General features: G+C 34.4%; 1 protein-coding gene across 6 annotated transcripts in view; it reads left to right on the top strand.

Moving 5' to 3' along the window:
• The window catches only part of Ralyl (RALY RNA binding protein like), a 597,512-nt gene that overhangs the window by 243,899 nt on the left and 334,717 nt on the right, over positions 1-18,896 (top strand). The gene's annotated exons all lie outside the window — the stretch shown is intronic.

An 18,896-nucleotide genomic window follows, 5' to 3' on the forward strand; every position in this document is an offset into this window, starting at 1 on the left:
TTATATAAAGTTTTGTTTCATCATCCCAGTCATTAAGATGCTGTGGTACCACGGGTTAGGGTTTACCAAATCAGAACCTGTAGATATATCAGGAAGAATATTTCAATGTAATGCAGTAATCATTGCCTCATTTCTTCAATATCAAACTGCCTGTTGAGTCAAGTCTTTCATGAAATCATCCATATTAGAGTAAATATCAAAAGATTAACTTTTTCTATAAGGCAACAATTGATTTTCTTTCTTGTTTTGCAATGGAAAAGCCAAGAATTCCATATTTGGTAGAATGTATATTGGATTAGTATCTGGCAAAGGCCGTTTTCAATTTTTACATTTGTTTTTGAGGGAGACTTTTGTAAACGATGAGGAGTTGGTGATTTTTTGAGCTCCCAAGTGTCACATGATTATAAACTTGACAACAACTCTAAAACAGTCAACATTCTGACAAAAGTAACAAATAATCATTGTTTCTTAAAGTAAGCCTTACGTTGAGATGCAGTATACGGCCTTGTTCATCACAGTGTAACCTGAGAAAATTTGTAAATTTTATGGAGCTCAAGTCCTGGAATTCGAACATGAGAGTGATTAAAAGAGTTTTATTGGGCTGGGAGTTTGGCCTAGTGGTTAAAGTGCTTGCCCAGGTTCGATTCCTTGGTACCACATACATACAAAAAAAAAAAGCTGGGAGTGGTGCTGAGACTCAAGTGGTCGAGCTCTAGCCTTCAGAAAGTCCAAGGACAGTGCTCAGGCCCTGAGCTCAAGCCCAGGACTGGCAAAAAAAAAAAAAAAGAGTTTTATTAATAGATATTTTTCCAGATAAAATGGGTTATTTCATAGTGTTTAGGAATCATAGAAATTTAATTGTGGCAGAAGATTCAATTACAATAATATGGACAATGATTTCCATATAGAAATTAGTGGCTTGGTTCTGTTAAATGGAGTGGCAAACATCTCAGTAGAAACGCTTAAGACTTAATTCATGATTCCTATTTTTGTCATTATCTTTTTGTAAAAATATTCTTATATTATCTTGATTTGACTAAATTATCTTCCACTGCTAATACATTAATCAAACATTCATGTCACTTAGAAAGAAAAATAACTTTTTATGCATTTATTTGGCCATCCATTCTCATTTTTAGTCACTCAGAACATATTGTGTCCTTGCGCACAGATACCTGTGTGCACTGGGTGTGCTTCTACTCATTTGATCTCTATATGTGTATCTGTACAGCCCAGGAAAAATGAGTACTTTCAGCAGAAGAAAAGGAAAAGTAATCCCAAAGAAGTTCTTGTTCAAAGGTTAGGAGGAAGGGAGACTGAAGTCATGGTATGACTTGGACACCTAAAGAGATCGTCCTAGGTAAACAGAAATGAGAGGTCAAGAAAAGCATCTCAGAATTTGGAATTCTTAGTCTATTTGAGCCGAATGGCTAAAGAAGTAGAGGAGGAATTACAGTTGAAAATACTATGACTTAAATCAAATCATAGAGTGCTTTATATGTAAGTGGAGATACTCATTTTATTCATCTGATAATGAGGGATCTTTAAGACAAACTGAAGCCTGAAGAAGTGTAGATGAGCTTAAGTCCTTCAGTGAAATAATACAGACCACTACAGAGACTTTGATGGTAGAAGGAAAGTATTTTAGATTTGCTCATTTTTAAAGTTCCCTTTTATTATAACAGCTTCTGAAGAAACTTCTTTTGTGGTTTTCTGCTAGTTAATTCATTCCAACTGATTTTTATTTTAAAGAAATTGAATTTGTACTGCAAATTTGTACTTCTTATAGAAGCTGTGAGATCAAAATTCTTAACTTTATTGAGCTTCAAAATTAATGTTTTGTCAACCAAAAGTAGAGGAATACTAGAAAGCTTTAAATGAATTTCTTAAAGTCTTTTCCATTCTTGAGCATACCCAGAGGCACAGAAAAGCAATGGGTCTTAAGGGCTTCTTTAAAATAATTTATGCATGAATAGTTTGATTTTTTTGCCATTGTATCACTTTGTGAAACTAATTTACAGAACTGATCAATGTATAATATATTGGGTGCTTAACATTATAAAGAAGTCATAAAAGTATATTAACGAAAATTATGCTAATAATCTGGATATCTAAATAAATATTTATTAGCTAATAATAGTCAATTAATTTGAAACTGATAAAAGTGATACATTAAAAGGCAATTTTTGAATGTTTTAACTATGAATTAAAATGGAAAGTGAATCAGTAATATTGATTATTACTAATTTCAGTTGCATTGACAGAATCAAAATTTAAATATACATATTCCTTTTAGTAATTTGTAACTTTTAGATTTTTCTTTTCTAAATGTTACAAAGAATAAAAAATAAAAATAAAATATTTCAGTTTTTAAATTTTTTGTGTTTGATAGTCACTACATTGAAAAGTAATTTAGTACAAAATTAATATTTTTAATTTCTGTTCAGAATTTTTGAATGTGTTTTACATAGTTTTCCTTTAAGAATATTTTTACTTCTCTTCTGTTACAGGATTATGATTCAAAGACAGTACAGGTAGCAAAATCTATGAGACCCTTATCATCTATCAACCACAAAAGTGCTGGAAGTACAGCTATGGTTCAAATAGTAAAACAAAAGTCTTGAGCAAAAAGCTTGGGACAGCACCGAGGCTCTGAGTTCAAGCTGCAGTCCTGGCACACATAACATAGTCTCAAATATAAAATCGAAAGCAAATAGCTCTAACTTACATAATGGTATTAGAAGAAATATTTAGACATATATCAGAGAAATGCAATGTTAATTTTCTTAAATGATGATTTTGAAGTGGGAAAAGTTGTTAACTAGTCTGTTAGAGAATTATTGTTGAAAAACAGTCCTGGCAAAGCAAAACTAAACTAAAACATACATCTTTCATCACCCACTGTACTTTCAACTGGTGTATACAAATCCATTTAAAAAGCCATAAGTATAAAATTTACAAACAAGTACTAATACTAATGTATTGCTGTGTGTTTGTGTGCATGGATGTGTGTGTGTGTGTGTGTGCAGTACAGCAAATTGGACACAGTAACTTATCCTTGCTAGATAAGGCTCTACCACTTGAGCTCACACTCAGGGTATTATTTTATTTTTTATGAGAGGTGTTTCCTAACTGTGCTGGGTTTAACTTTAAATTTACCAGCATCTTAACCAGCTGAGATTGCACATTTGGGCCTTCAAGCCTAGCTTATACTATATCATCATTTTGTTTCTTTCTAACTTACTTATCATTTTGTAAAGCAAATTAAATTAAATTAAAGTGTATTTCATTTTCCAGATTGAATGCCAACACTTTCTTTGTCATGGTATCTGTCATGTCATCTGTCATCTTACTCACAATGGGCCCTACTTCCCTGTGTCATTCCACATTCATTCACACAACATGCTGGTTTTGCTCATCTAATTATTAGCCCGAGGTGGCAGCTTATCTAACCCTGCACTATTCTCATCATGAGAGCTCTCTATACGTCTAAATTCAATAGTGGTAATCTCCACTTCTCTGCCACAACCACTGTCAGCAATGGGACAAAGTAAGCATATTTTCAGAGTTGGATTCCGTGGAAGATTTGGATTAAACTATCTGAAAAAGTGTTGGAAGCATTTCATCGTGATTCCCACAGCAAAACCAGCAATGTCTGAAAAAATGACAAGCAGGGATAACTTTAAGTCCCTTTGGGCTCAGAAGAAGACATATAAGTATAAATAACTTAATCACACCAAAAAAGTGAAGTAGTAGCACATCAGAAGCACATCAGAAAAAGAAACTCTTGTTTAAAAGGTATGGAATCATTCTTGTTATTTTCTCTGTGTGTGTGTGTGTGTGTGTGTGTGTGTGTACGTGTGGTGTATGTGTGTATGAGAGAGAGACAGAGATATATATTCAGAGAGAGAGAGAGAGAGAGAGAGAGAGAGAGAGAGAGAGAGAGAGAGAGAGAGAGAGAGAGAGAGAGAGAGAGAGAGAGAGAGAGAAACTCATTCCAGTCCTGGGACTTGAACTCAGGGAGGGGGGCCTGTGCTTTCTCCCTGAGATTTTGTGCTCTACCACTTGAGCCACAGCTCCACTTCCAGTTTTTTTTGTGGTTAAATTGAGAGATACGAACCTCATAGACATTCTTACCCAGAGTAGCTTTGAACTGTAATACTCAAATTGTAGAATCCCTTGTGCAGCTAGGATTAACAAATGTGAGCCATCAGTGCTAAGTTTGTTCTCACTGATTTCTTAATATCCCCATTTCATATAGGTGCTCCACAAAAATAATATTCTCAAGTTTTTAGAAATAAAATGGTACTTCTGTTTATTTCTTAAACTCCTTTCTCATTTCTTCCTGGTATGAAGTTCCAGTGAAGATGATCAAACAAAACACAAAATGTGTTAATATATGAATTATTAAAATGAATAGGAAGCCTGAGAGTCTGATAGATATTGATAAATATCTTCCGTATTCACAGTGTGTTCTTTCTTGATGAAATCCACCTGCACTTGGATTGAGGGGACACTGATTGAGCACTGCTGAGACATTTGAAAATACTGTGCTGTGATATTGAGTTGGAAGGGGTGATTTGAACACTGGTGCAACACCAGTGTTACCTCATAGTCATTTTCTTTTCAAGCAAAACCTCAAGCTGTCCATGCAATTGTCTACATATTAGTCATAAAAATGGCTTTTGAAAATATCAGACCCAAATAAACATAAACTGCATGGTTTTGCTCATTATAATAACTAGGATATGTCTACGATATTCTTAGCATAGAATCACAATAGCTCAGTAGCTATGTGCATATCACCATACAAAATGATGCTTATCAACATTAACTAGAGATGAAATGAGGAGGTTGTTGCTTTGTGGCTGGTTTTTCTTTTCTTTCTGAGATTTAAAAAATCTGGGCAGTCTGTGTTCTCACTCTCTCTGGCACAGTTCCTACCAATCAGCTCTTGTTACATAACTGCTCCACAGGAGTTACATTTAGACTACAAACAGGACTGCAAACCCAGCTTTGACCACCTCCATTTCATTTATCTTTGTAAATAATGCCATATTAAATTCTCCTACTTTGAATGTCTTGTTTTTCCTGAAAATACATACTGCTTCTCATCTTTATGCACAAAGGTTCCTGTGTATAAATTTGAATATAGAAATTGCTTTTTCCTTTTTCCTTCTATACACCTGAATGACGAACAACACAGTATAAATATTGATATCTAAAAAAGCAATGCTTGAGAAAACTACTTTATCATCATAAAATTAGTGATGTTTATTTTCCCCAGATGACTGGAATTTGTATTTAGGATCAAATTTAGGAATAATTCTACTCATTTGGTCTGAATAAAATTGAGTAAATATAATGATTAATAAAGTTATTTTCAAATCATTTCATTTCATGTCGTTTAAAATGATCAATTGTTTGTCAATTGGTGTCTTTGTTCTGGAAACTAGTATGATGTTTGTGTAGTTGAAGGGGATTATAGAAGAGAAAAAGGAGGTCTGAGAGCTTGGCCTAGTTGTAGAGTATTTGCACAAAGCCCTGGGTTTGATTCCTTGGTACCATATACACAGAAAAAGCTGAAAGTGGTTCTGTGCTCAAATGCTAAAGTGCTAATCTTGAGGAAGCCCAAGGACAGTGCCTAGGCCCTGAGTTCAAGCCCCAGGACTGGCAAAAAAAAATTCAAATATTGGTACTTACACTATTTTGTTCACATCTGACTTTTATTTATTTATTTATTTGTTTATTTATTTATTTATTTTGCCAATCCTGGGTTTGAACTCAGAGTTCTGTCCCTGAGCCTCTTTGTGCTCAAGGCTGGTGCCACTTCTGGAATTTTCTGAGTAGTTTATTTGAAATAAAAATCTCATGTATACTTTTCTGCCTGGATTATCTTCAAACCTTGATCCTCACATCTCACCCCTCTTAGTAGCTAGCTAGGATAACAGGCATGAGCCACCAATACCCAGATGAATCTGACATTTAGAGATTAAAATATTAAGATCAAACATTTTTACATGGAAATCCCAGTGTTTTACATTTAAGCTGATCTTTTCCAAGTAGAATAGTGACTGAAAATTTAAAATGATGGATCAATTTCAATTATTGGGCATCATTTTATATCCAGTAGTAACATTTAGAATAGGCCCTTCCTGAGATATTTTCTAATGTTTTACATTTTATTTACCAAATAAATATGAACCAGTAGACCAGTTGATCTCAATTCTTAACTTTTTATCACTACTTATATAAGCTTTCATTTTTAGCTGTATCTGAAGCTGAAATTGATCAATGAATACTTTTTGCAAACTGTTCAAGAGATATTGATTTAATGTATATTTTCAATTTGGAACACTTGTTAACAATAATAAAAGAAATGATAAAGTCCATTCTAGTTAGTTTTTATTAAATCGTAATGATTCTTTAAGTGCTAACAAATGGAAGTGAAAGTTGATGAATGGCTTTTGATTTGACTATATGTTTGGGCTTCTAATAATCTCTCCTTAATGGTGAATATATGCTTGTGTTAAGAGCTGTCTTCCTTTAGGAAGACAGTTATCTTTGCTGAAGTACATAATTTAATGAGTGCTCTTAGTTATGTAATGGAAAGGTATTTGTGACTTCTTGTTTGGATTGTTAATAGACTTGCTGAGAGAAAATACTCCAAAAATCCAACAATGTTATCTGCAGTTTTTGAGAAAGTAAGTCAAAAGATAGCCAAGAAACATGGTAGTAGGCTATTATTCAAAACATACAGAGTTTTAGAGTTCCTATTGGGTTGAGAAGATTCTCAGATAAAGCAGGATGAGGAACAATAGCAAAAATCATTTTTGTATCTTTATAGGTAATTTTATTCCAAAGTAAAGCTATGCAAAGACATTCAAGAAACAATCATCCTCATTCTAGTTCATTTACTCTGCCACTGATAGAGGACATATTAATGTGAAATTAAAAATAACTATACTAGAAGAAAAATATCTAAGATAAATAAGAACTTTCTGTAGTTGTTTCATCCAGCTTACATATTATTATAATGTTCATCCAGCTTACATATCTTTGGACATACTGGATAGTGTATGTACACTGTTATTTATATCTGATTGTAATGAACAGCAGCAATTAAGTTCAGTGCACTACCATGAGAAGGCCTAAAATGTCATGGTCAAATTAAGATAAAAAGTCAATTCAAATTTGAGAACAGAAAAATTATAAGAGGTTATTCATGGCTTTTGTAAATTACAGGGTTTTTTTTGCTATTTTATATTTCAGTTGTTTACTAGATATAGCAACACAATTCACTTTTGTATCCTGACCTCGAACCCTATAACATCAGGAAGTTGAAGCCTTGAAGGCCCACTTTTCTTTTATAAAGGTTATAAAAATGCTTTTTGTTTGTGGCAGTTTTTATAAATGATGACAATTATATTGTATTTTTTTCAGTGTTTATGTAACTTCCTTCTTTCTTTTGGAAAAGAATTTCCAGGGAAGAGGATGTTCACTATTGAAATAGAATTATTATAGTCTGCAAGAATATTGTCTTACAAGAAAGACTATTGATATTTTCCTATTATGCATACAGTTAGCATAGGTATTCTTTATCAGATCGAATAAGTTTGCTTCTATTTTTACTTTAAATTATTAAGAAATGGCTGTCATGAATGTTTGTGAAAATCCAATTTAAAATAACAAAAGCCTAGAAATCATCCAAAAATATCTACAGGACAATGGATGAATAAAATTGAATGGATCAAAATAGTGATATATTCATTCAACAGATTATTCAGCAATGCAAAAGAAAATAGCTGCTGATATATGTACCATATGAATAAATCTCACAGATACTGTGCAAAGCATAACAAGTTAGTTATAAAAGCATCCATATATTCAATTTGTTTTACTGAGCACGTAAAGCCTATTTGCTAAAAAGTATAGTCAATTGTCTAAAAGTTGAAGGAGTTTGGCAATTGACAAGAGAATATTCTGGAATAATAGGATATATCTTGCTTGGGTGGTGTTTTACAGATATATTTAAATCTCAACTCTCAAAAAATTATTAAGTACTATATACTTAACATATATAATTTGACTCATCTAATCAAGATGATGGTTAATTATGATAATATTTTATTTCATTTGTACTTAAAATATCTTTGAATTTTTTACTTTAGTGTGTTTTGTTCTGTTTGTTATTATTATTATTATTATCATTCATTGTTTCTTATACTTAGGTTTCTTTTGTAAGACAGTAGTTATCTTCAATCTAAATCAACTCTTAGCAAATTCTAAAATCATCAATCAGCATCTAGACACATTAAGGTGTGCTAAATGTGCACAAAACAAAACAAATGGAATACAGCTATGCACAATAAAGAAGTATATATGTCAAAGCAATAGGGAGCCATATGTCTATCTCATCTTCTGCTATTTCAGATATAAATTGACCTCCATTAATGTCCTTAACAAGCTTCAATAGAAGCAATTTAGTGTGCTATGGGGTACAGATACTGTGTAGGCCATCAATGAGCTGTTGATACAGGCCTTAATAGCCAATATGTGAAAATTTCACTTTGGGTTTATTGCATAGAATCAGAAGATATTTAATGTAAGAACTTCATATTCTGATTTTGATTTGTTTGTAAATCAACTTCTCTGTATAAAGGGTAAGAGAGTATTTTATGTAGTTATGTGGTTATTTTAGAGTCAATTTTGAAAAGATTATGTTGCTATCTAAGCTAAAGAATTGGAAAATGATTGTATTTATTATAAAATTTTTAACTTCTTTCGTATTACTATATTACTACTGAGATGTTATTTTTTCCTAAGTTACATGGCGATGTGGTATGTGTCATACTAATACTCTATAAATCCTTAGAAATACATTTTCATATGCTACACTACTTATGTAACTTTTTTCCCACCTGTATCTAGACATGTATCCAGTTCTTCACTGCTGCAGTGTAGACATTGTGAAATAATTGAGTGCTTGTGGTCCTTCAAGTTATGATTCTGAGGCTGAATAATAACTTCCACAACATGATAATATTCTGGAAATTACAACTTTTCCTTAATAGTCTCATTCTTTCTTTTAATATAACATGAAATGTTACATGTCGCTTCAGTAATGTCTTTGGAAGGGATAAGGCCAAATGCAAGGATCAATAAGATCTTAATTTGTGTAGAGCTCCTGAAAGTGAAATAGGTATATAAAAATATAATCTGGTAAGATACCAGCAAAGCACCATATAGCTGTATTTTAAAATGCTGTAGGGTAACAAAAGATTGGGTGGATAGTTCTGAAAGTACTTTGCAGTGGAGAAAATCTCAAGGGAAAGAATAGTGAGTGGAAAAAGAACAAAAGTCTGGGAAGCAGTAAGGAGATGTGAGTTTTAATATGTGAACTGAAAACAAGAAGGAGAGTAGAACATCAGTAGAGGGAGAACTGACATGTTGGGTAGATCTGTATCATGCTCCAATATCATTCAAACATAAATAGAATACCTTGAAAGAAAAAAAAAACAAATACGCAGAAGACTCAAATTATTTTTGATGTTATATGTAGTATCTCTTTTTATTCTGACAATTCAAAAGTAAATGTCAAAAGAGGGGTGGTAGTTTGGCCTAGTGGTAGAGTGCTTTCCTAGCATGCATGGAGCCTTGGGGTTTGATTCCTCGGAACCACATACACAAAGTTAGAAGTGGTGCTGTCACTCAAGTGGTAGAACTCTAGCCTTGAGGAAGCCCAAGAATAGTGCTCAGACCCTGAGTTCAAGCCCCAGAAATGGCAATTAAAAAAAAGTAAACAGAACTCAAAAATACATTTTTTTCTCTTGAGTAAAATCGTGATAATGTTACACATGATATCATATGGTCTACCCCTAGTCCTGGTTCTGAATACTGGAAGTCAAGGGCCCACAGTACTTGTCACACACATTTCAATGTTATTTTAACTCCTCTTTTCCAAATAGAAGAATTGGGTCTGGCAATAATAAATGCAATCAAAGAAAAAAGAGTGTACATTTTATATGCTAAGTGATGATTCATAGGTATATAGTTATATAACTATACTTTAAAAATTAATCTAGCATTATTTCATGGCCTTCTGATTATAAAATAGTTTGTGGTAATTCTTAAAATTCTAAAAAAATCAGCGCTTAATAATTCTTAAAAATTGTCAGCATCAAGAACTAATTACACAATTACTACATTAGAAAAAAAAAGCCGCAGGCTATGGTGGCACAAGCTAGTAATCAACAAGAAGGATGAGACAGTAGGATCTCGAGTTCAAGACCAGTGTGGGCTACACTGTTTCCCAAGATGCTTGAGCTGCTTTGAAAATGTGGAACAGTTAATCCTCAAAAATTAACTGTTTTCCCATATGCCAACAAGCAGAAGAGCAAGGAAGAAACCAGGAAAGCAACTTCTTTGGCAATATTGTCAAAAAAGTAAAATATTTAAGAATTAACTAAGAATTTAAATAACCTTTATGATGAAAACTTTAAAAACCTGCAAAAGGAAATTAAAGCAGAACTGAGGAAGTGGAAAAACCTCCCATGCTCCTGGATTGGAAGAATTAACATCGTGAAAATGGCAATCTTGCCAAGGGCTATCTACAAATTCAATGCCATACCCATCAATATCCCAATGTCATTCTTTAAAGAAATAGAGGAAGCAATCCAAAAATGTATATGGACTAATAAAATACCCTGTATAGCAAAAACAATCCTTAGCAGAAAGAACAGCACAGGAGGAATTTCAATACCAAATTTTAGACTTTATTACAGAGCTGCAGGAACCAAAACAGCTTGGTAATGGCACAAGAACAGGCCTAAGGACCAATGAAATAGAACTGAAGACCCAGAAATCAATTCGCAGACCTATGATCACCTAATCTTTGATAAGGGAGCCAAAAAATAGGATGAAAGAAAGACAGCCTCTTCAACAAGTGGTGCTGGCAGAACTGGTTAAGCACCTGCAGAAACCTCAAGTTGGATCCTCTATGTCAGACTGCACCATAATTAATTCCAAGTGGATCAAAGACCTTGAGGTAAAAGCAGATACCCTGAAAACTTTACAAGAAGGAATAGGAGATACACTAGATCTCCTTGGCACAGGTCGAAATTTTCTTAATAAGGACCAAGAAACACAACAAATCAAAGAGTTTGGACAAATGGAACTACATTAAACTGCAGAGCTTCTGCATGGTAAAGGACATAGCTAGCAAGATAAATAGAAAGCCCACAGAAGGGGAGAAGAGCTTCACTAGCCAGACAACAGACAAGGACTTCATATCTAAAATATATCTACAGCTAAAAAAATGAATCTCTTAAAAATAAATCCTCAAGGAAACAAACATCCCATTAGAAGTTGGGGTAAAGACATTAGAAGTTGGTGTAAAAAGGGACTTTTCTAAAGGGGAAATAAGAATGGCCTATAGACACATGAAGAAATGCTCAACATCTCTGGTTATAAAAGAAACGCAAATCAAAACAACTCTGAGGTTTCAACTTATTCCAGTTAGAATGGCTATGATCAAGAAATCTAATAACAACAAATGCTCGCAGGGATGTGGCCAGGAGGGATCACTACTACACTGTTGGTGGGAGTGCAAACTCGCTCAACCTCTATGGAAAGCAGTATGGCGATTCCTCAAAAGACTAAACATAGAACTCCCATATAATCCAATAATTCCACTCCTTGGCATTTACCCAAAAGTCCAGAAACAAGGATATACTATAGCCACTATCACAACAATATTCATTGCAGCACTATTTACCATAGGGAAGATATAGAACCAACCCAGATACCCCTAAGTGGATGACTGGATCAAGAAGATGTGCTATTTATACACAATGAAATTCTATGCTATTACCAGAAAGAATGACATCACCTCACTCAGAGGGAAATGGAAAGACTTGGAAAAAAAGTTATATAAAGGGAGGTAAGCCAGACTGAAAGGAACATAGGCTCAATGGTTTCCCTCTTTTGTAATAACTAGTACACATCTAATACATAGCAGAGGATTACAATAGCACAAAACCTAGATACATATGGTCATACAGGATGAGACTAAATGAAAGGATCTCTATGATATGGAAACAAGAGCTTTATCTTGTGTGATTGTTGTTTTTAATGTACTGTTATTTCTCTTCTCTTTTTTTGCCCTATGGTTAATCTTATGTGGTTACTGTAGCTGACTTTGTTACGTGGTATACTGTATATACATTTATTTGTATATTTGGAATAGGGAGCTGAAGGGGGGCAAACAAGATGATTGAGAAGGGGTGGGGGATGGAAATAGGGACAGAAACACAAGAAGGGGTATCAGTGTGTGAGAAGTAATGTACCTACCACCTGACAAATGTAACTGTAACCCCTCTATACATTATCCTGACAATAAAATAAAAAGTCACTCAGTAGTTTGAAGCCAGTCCTGGCAGGAAACTCCATGAGACTCTTGTTGCCAATAAACTACTCAAAAAAAAAAACAGAAAGAAACTCAGAGACAGCACCCTGGCACAGAGTTCAAGCTCAAGACCAGCAAAAAAAAAATTAACCAAAGAAAGTTCTGAAACACTTTTGGGCACGGTGTTTTAGTCAAGGATAGGTTGGGAGAAATTCTAGGCTGAGAGCACTCTTTTAACAGAAGCACAAAGGCCCTGTGAAAACACAGAGTTCGCAAAGACTCACAAACCAGGAAGGAACTTCGAAGAACCTCAGAGAATGCTTTTGTTTTCTACCGATTTACTGCCTGAACAAAGAAATCTCAAAATGTCAAATTTTAAAGTTACTAATATACAGAAGCGAAATCCAGTGGTGCTTAAAAATGTGGGGAGCTCACTGAATTCTCCAGTAGAGGGACCGGCATGCCAGGTCCAAGGATTCTGTAGCCTTCTACAGCACAATGCCTGTGTGCCTCTGATTAAACAAATGATATTTATCGAAATGAACTTCGGGAAATGAAAACAAGATTTTTTTTCTTTTTTATTCTTTTGCTGTTTTTGTTTTCTTTTCTTTCTGTCTTGTTTTGTACATGTCTTTGGGAGCATAAGGAGGGGCACAGAAATGGAAGGACAGAGGATATACAAATGCAGTAATAGTATGTACTGGACACAATATTGAAAATTAACTATATAACTTGTGCCTGGAATGGGAAGGAAAAACTGTGAAGAGGCAGACGGAAGAGGTGACATTGTCCAAAAGAAAACAAACACTGCCTAATTTATATACCTGTAACCCCTCTGTGGTTAACATTATCAAATGCAAATAAATTAGATAAATAGACATCACTAGAGAGTAAAACAATCATTCAATACATAAAACAAAACGTTACGTTTATTACTGTTTGGTTTCCTTCTAAGGTTTAGAATTTGGGACCTGCTTTTAGGCAGGCGCTGTACGATTTGAGCAAGTGACCTAAAATTCAAACTACCTGTCTTTTCACAAAAGAAGTGTTTCCAAGTACATTTTGTGCAAAATTCGGTGTGTTAGAATTGATTTCTATAATGACTTTTTTCAAATGGTGTTAGTGAAGGAAAAGCAAGTAAAATTGATCTAATTTGCTTGGGAAGTGAACAGTAAGTAACTTCCTGAGAATAGTGTTGGTGAGGCAGGAGTGTTTGCAAGGTGAGTGTGAAGTCAGCAGAGGAAGGATGCTTGTACTCACAGAGCTAGATTAGGAAACATTAGTCTGGTATCTGGAAGAACTGAAATAACACAGAGGAAAAAAAGACAGAAGCATTGCTTTTGCACAAAGTGGAGCAACATGGAATAATTCTTCACAGGATGATTTATAATTTCTCTTTAGAGGCAGGGGCTTTTCTGGTACAAAAATTCCACATCTGGAAATGATTGTAACAGGTATAATTTTCCCCATCAGCCTGACTTTTATGAATTGCTTTACAAGTAATTTCACTGGTACACATTGAATATTGTACTTGTCCAATGAGATGCATGAGCTATCCTCTATTGGTTTTAGTCAGATGAATCAACTTTGGGGTGCCTTTCCAACATTCAGGAGTGTTATATATTCAGAGCCTTTACTAAAGAATATACAGTTGGAAGCCACAAATTTAAGAAGCGCCACACACAGCTTTCATTTTCAGATTCCTCTGCTCCCAGAGCTACCTATGTCTTACTGTAGCAAGTTGCTCCAGAATTTCCATGCTAATCCTGGCTCAGGAATTGAATGCTATAATTTACTCCTTTTCTTCCTAGGAAGCTGATTAGAATCTTAAATTCACCTAGCTCCTTCCCTGAAATCATTTCTATATAAAAAGGAAAGAATGAGTAGAACAGCTTTGGTCAAAGCACCAAAGGCTAAGTAATTCCTTGCCCTCAGTTCTCAAAAATATAATTATCTGCCATAACGTTTCATTATCAAGAAGATAACTAAAAAGATAGTTGTCATGATAAAAAAGAAACTAAATAGCTGTGAGCTGTGGTTCAAGACTGTAATCCTACCTACTCAGGAGGCTGAGATCTGAGGATCAAGGATCAAAGCCAGAATGGGCATAAAGGACCTGAGACTGTTATTTCTAATTAGCCTCTAGAAAACGGGAAGTGGGGCTTGGCTCAAGGGTAGGGCTATAGCCTTGAGCTGAAAAGCTCAGTGGCTGTGCCAGGCCCAACATTTATGCCCCATAACCCACCAAAAAAAAAAAAAGAGAGAGAGAGAGAGAGAAAGAGAGAGAGAAACTACATAGAGAACAATATCTTATTTGTAAATTTCTAAAGTACTTTCTTATTACTAAAATTATAAATGATGTTGCTTTGTAGCAATGATCTCTAAAATATTTTAAATATTAATTTTACAAATATGAAGGGAAACACTGAGATTAAGTGAAATCATCAAAGAGAAACCATTTAACCAAATAAAGTTCATTATGATGAGTTCAATAATATAGTCACAGACATCCATATTACTTCTGCACATTCAGTTGTTGCATATATTTATTTGCTATGTATCCTGAAGACTTGTACTCAGGATCTCTATCCTTGAGCATTACAAACTAGATCATATGAATGTAAGCATAATTACTTGCCTTCTAAACTTCAAAACTACTAGTCATTAGCTCTTCTTCTGTTTTCCAGATCTCCAACCTTACATCGATGTTATTGCTCAAATTATTTATTTACTTATTGATAGTTTATTTTTGAGACTTTCATAACATCCTGAATTTTTGTAGGTTTAGAAGATTTACATGTCTTAAGAGCATATGTATGGAGTGTGTGATCCTATTCAGGATATTAGAGGAGTCTGGGGAATGACTTTAATTATATTCAGGTAAATAGTCATGAATATTGGTTATATTTCAACACTTAGTATATTCTGTTGACATTCTCATTATATTTATACTGTTTACATTTATATTTTTGTAGAATTGTTTATGTTGGAAGTTCACACCACATGCAGGTATTTTAGCTAATCAAGAAGCTAAGACCTGGAGGATGAGCCTGCAAGCCAGAGAAAGATCTTTGAGTCTTAATTTCCAATTAACCAGCATACTGTCAGAATTGGAAGCATTGCTCAGGAAGTAATGTACCTGCCTTGAGCAAGAAGAAAGTCTAATGAGAGCACAAGAGTATGAGTTCGAGTCCTAATACCAGCACAAAGAGAAAGTTTCATTCATTTAATTCTGTTTTTTACTACCAGAATTGTGTCCTATAATTGTCAAGTATTTATCAAACACTGTAGCAAGTACTTGGAATTCAAACACACTACACAAAATCCTCAGACAGCATAAAATTCACTCAAGTAGAAGAGAGTGATAAACAGAAAAGGAATTGTTCTATGTATTATATTTTATTATTGGGTGGGAAGTAACAATTCCACTGAACCACTTAGACAGTGCATAGCAGTGTGAAGATTCCTTTTCCAGAACATCCAGTTTTCAGGCTGTTGAAAGAATGAGTAGGGAACCAGCCAGGAAATGACACAGTCAAGAGGTTAGAATAGCATGTAGTTGTAAATTGTCTACTAAAGACATAAACCCAAAGTATACTGATATAAACAAATGTTGGCCATCTAGAGAGATGTGAGTGGTTCGCAACTGATATTAATATTTTTGTTTTAAAGTGGCAAGAAGTAGGCTAAATTAGTGAAAAGAATCCAAGTCATAAAAAAGCCAGAATAATGTTCCCTAATGATGAAATGTAATCATGACTTTAATGAAAGCTACACAATCAGTTTCACTTTTTGTAAAAGTACATTAATAGAGTCATTAAAGTCAGATTATGCCTGTGTGAGTACATGGAGAAGGGAATGAGTAATTATACTATTATAAAAATGTTGTGAAGATCTGAGCTCTGGAAAAAATAATGATGAATATTGAAAACCAATTTTAATAGTTATGATTAGCAGAATTATCTTAGAGGGGTTCTGAAACTTTCATCTTTCTTTGAACATTATTTTTTTAAATTTGCCTTTAAGCAATCACTTCTCACTCAATTTTAGGTCTGCTACCTGGGTAGAAGCTGACTCAAAAAAGTAAGTGAGTCCTTCAAGGTACCAAAGAAAAGCTAGTCTGCTCATAGGCTGATGGGAGATGAAATGAAAAAGAGTAGGTAGAAGAAAAAAAATCCCAAAATGCAGAGTAATTTCTGCAGCTATGAAGCTTTGAGAAGTTGTTGGAATGTTTCCTTTTAACACTTCAGGCTGGAACTATTTATTGAGAAAGAACACAGTCAATGAGGATGGGCTGGCAAATATTGTCCACACATTTCACAGGAGAAAAAAAGAAAGCAGGAAGACAGAGGCTAGAAGAATATGGAAGAAATTGATTTTGTTATGGGAAGGAAATCAGTCTTTTCCATGAGTATTTTTCAATATATAACTTTCTTTGCTTGTAATTTAAATTGAGGATTAGTCAGACGGAAAATTTCAAGTTCAGAATAGCAATTGACTATATATAGTTTTGATGAAATAAATAAGTGTCAAGACCATCCATACAAAAATCGCTAGAGCAGTTATTTAAATTATTTCAATTTACATTAAAAATTAGTATCCATTTGTATTTGTGGCTCTTTATATGTATGAAACATCTTACTGAGGTTTTGGTATCCCATAAGGGAACTAAATAGGAGCCCTACAAACAAGTTATAAGGAATCACATTTATCAGTAGCTTTATTGTCTTATCTGATTATATAATCAATATGTTTTTGATAAATATTTTTTTTGCCAGTCCTGGACCTTGAACTCAGGGTCTGAGCACTGTCCTTGGGTTTTCCCAAGGCTAGAGACCTACCACTTGAGCCACAGCACCATTTCTGCTAGATATATATATATATATATACACACACACACACACACACACACACACACACACACACACACACACACACATATATGCTACCGAGGAATTGAACCCTGGTCTTTGTTCATACTAGACAAGTACTCTACCACTAAGCCAAACTCGCGGCTCCAATAAATATTTTTAAGAAACCTAACAATATCTGATATGTTTCCCTATAAGTTATTTACTTTCAGCTCATAAAGAGTTCTCTGAAATTTATCAGGATATGTCTATGTGCTTTGTTTGTTTGACCTGCATAATCCTGTGTGAAACTAGCCTTTCATAACGCCAGATTAAATCTTTCCTAAAACTAGGAAAATTTTCTATTGGAATTTTTGCCTCTTGTCTTCGCTTAAATATTTCCCTTCTAGTATAATTCATGTTTCTTTTTTATATTCCTGATTCTCCGAACTTACTTTTACAATTCCTTTGATTATTTGTATATTTTTACATGTTTGCTGTATGTTTTGAAATATATTTTGATTCTCAGGAATGACATTCTTTTTTTATTCTTTTAAACCTTAAAATATTGCAGTCTTACAAGCATACACACACATACACACACACACACACACACACACACTAAAATAGAGATAATTTTGGGACCTTCTGCATTCTACATGTGCTAGGTAAGAACTCTTACCACTTCAGAAATGCACCCAGGATTTTTCTTTGTATTTGGTTTTAGAAATAAAGCAGTTCAGGGGCTGGGAGTTTGGCCTAGTGGTTAAAGTGCTTGCCTAGCATGCATGAAGACCCGGGTTCGATTCCTCGGTACCACATACATAGAAAAAAGCCGGAAGTGGTGCTGAGGCTCAAGTGGTAGAACTCTAGCCTTGAGAAAGTCCAAGGACAGTGCTCAGGCCCTGAGCTCAAACCCAGGACTGGCCAAAAAAAAAAGAAAGAAAGAAAGAAAGAAAGCAGTTCAGACTCTTATCAAAGTTGAAATCCTCTTGCTTCATCTTCTGGACTAGCTGGAATAATAGGTATCTGCTACCACACTCAGATCTGAAGTCCTTTTTTTTTTTTTTTTGGCCAGTCCTGGGCTTGAGCTCAGAGCCTGAGCACTGTCCATGGACTTTCTCAAGGCTAGAGTTCTACCACTTGAGCCCCAGCACCACTTCCTGCTTTTTTCTATGTATGTAGTACTGAGGAATCGAACCCGGATCTTCGTGCATGCCAGGCAAGCACTCTACCACTAGGCCAAACTCTTGTCCCTAAGTCTTTTTTATTATTTAATTGTATTATCAGGGTGATGTACAGAGGGATTACCATTATATATGTAAGGCAGTGAGTATATGTCTTTCCAAATATTGTTACCCTCTGTCTTGTTTTCCTCCCACTTTACCTCACCCCAACCCTCATCCCAACAAATTATAAAGTTCATTTCCAACATACTATCTTGTGAGTATCGCTGACACTCGGGTTCAAACTTTGTCCTTTGTCCTACCATTTTTGTTGTTCCCATTTGTTTCTTGAATTCAAATAAATATATATACAATATACCAGGTACCAAAATCATATACAGGGATAAACCATAGGGGTGGAAAGAAAAAAGAAAAATTCACATACTACATTTAAAACAACAACCACAAAGAAAA

This window comes from Megascapheus bottae, chromosome 9 (assembly GCF_031878675.1).
Source record: "Megascapheus bottae isolate mThoBot1 chromosome 9, mThoBot2.hap1, whole genome shotgun sequence".
NCBI lineage: Eukaryota > Metazoa > Chordata > Mammalia > Rodentia > Geomyidae > Megascapheus > Megascapheus bottae.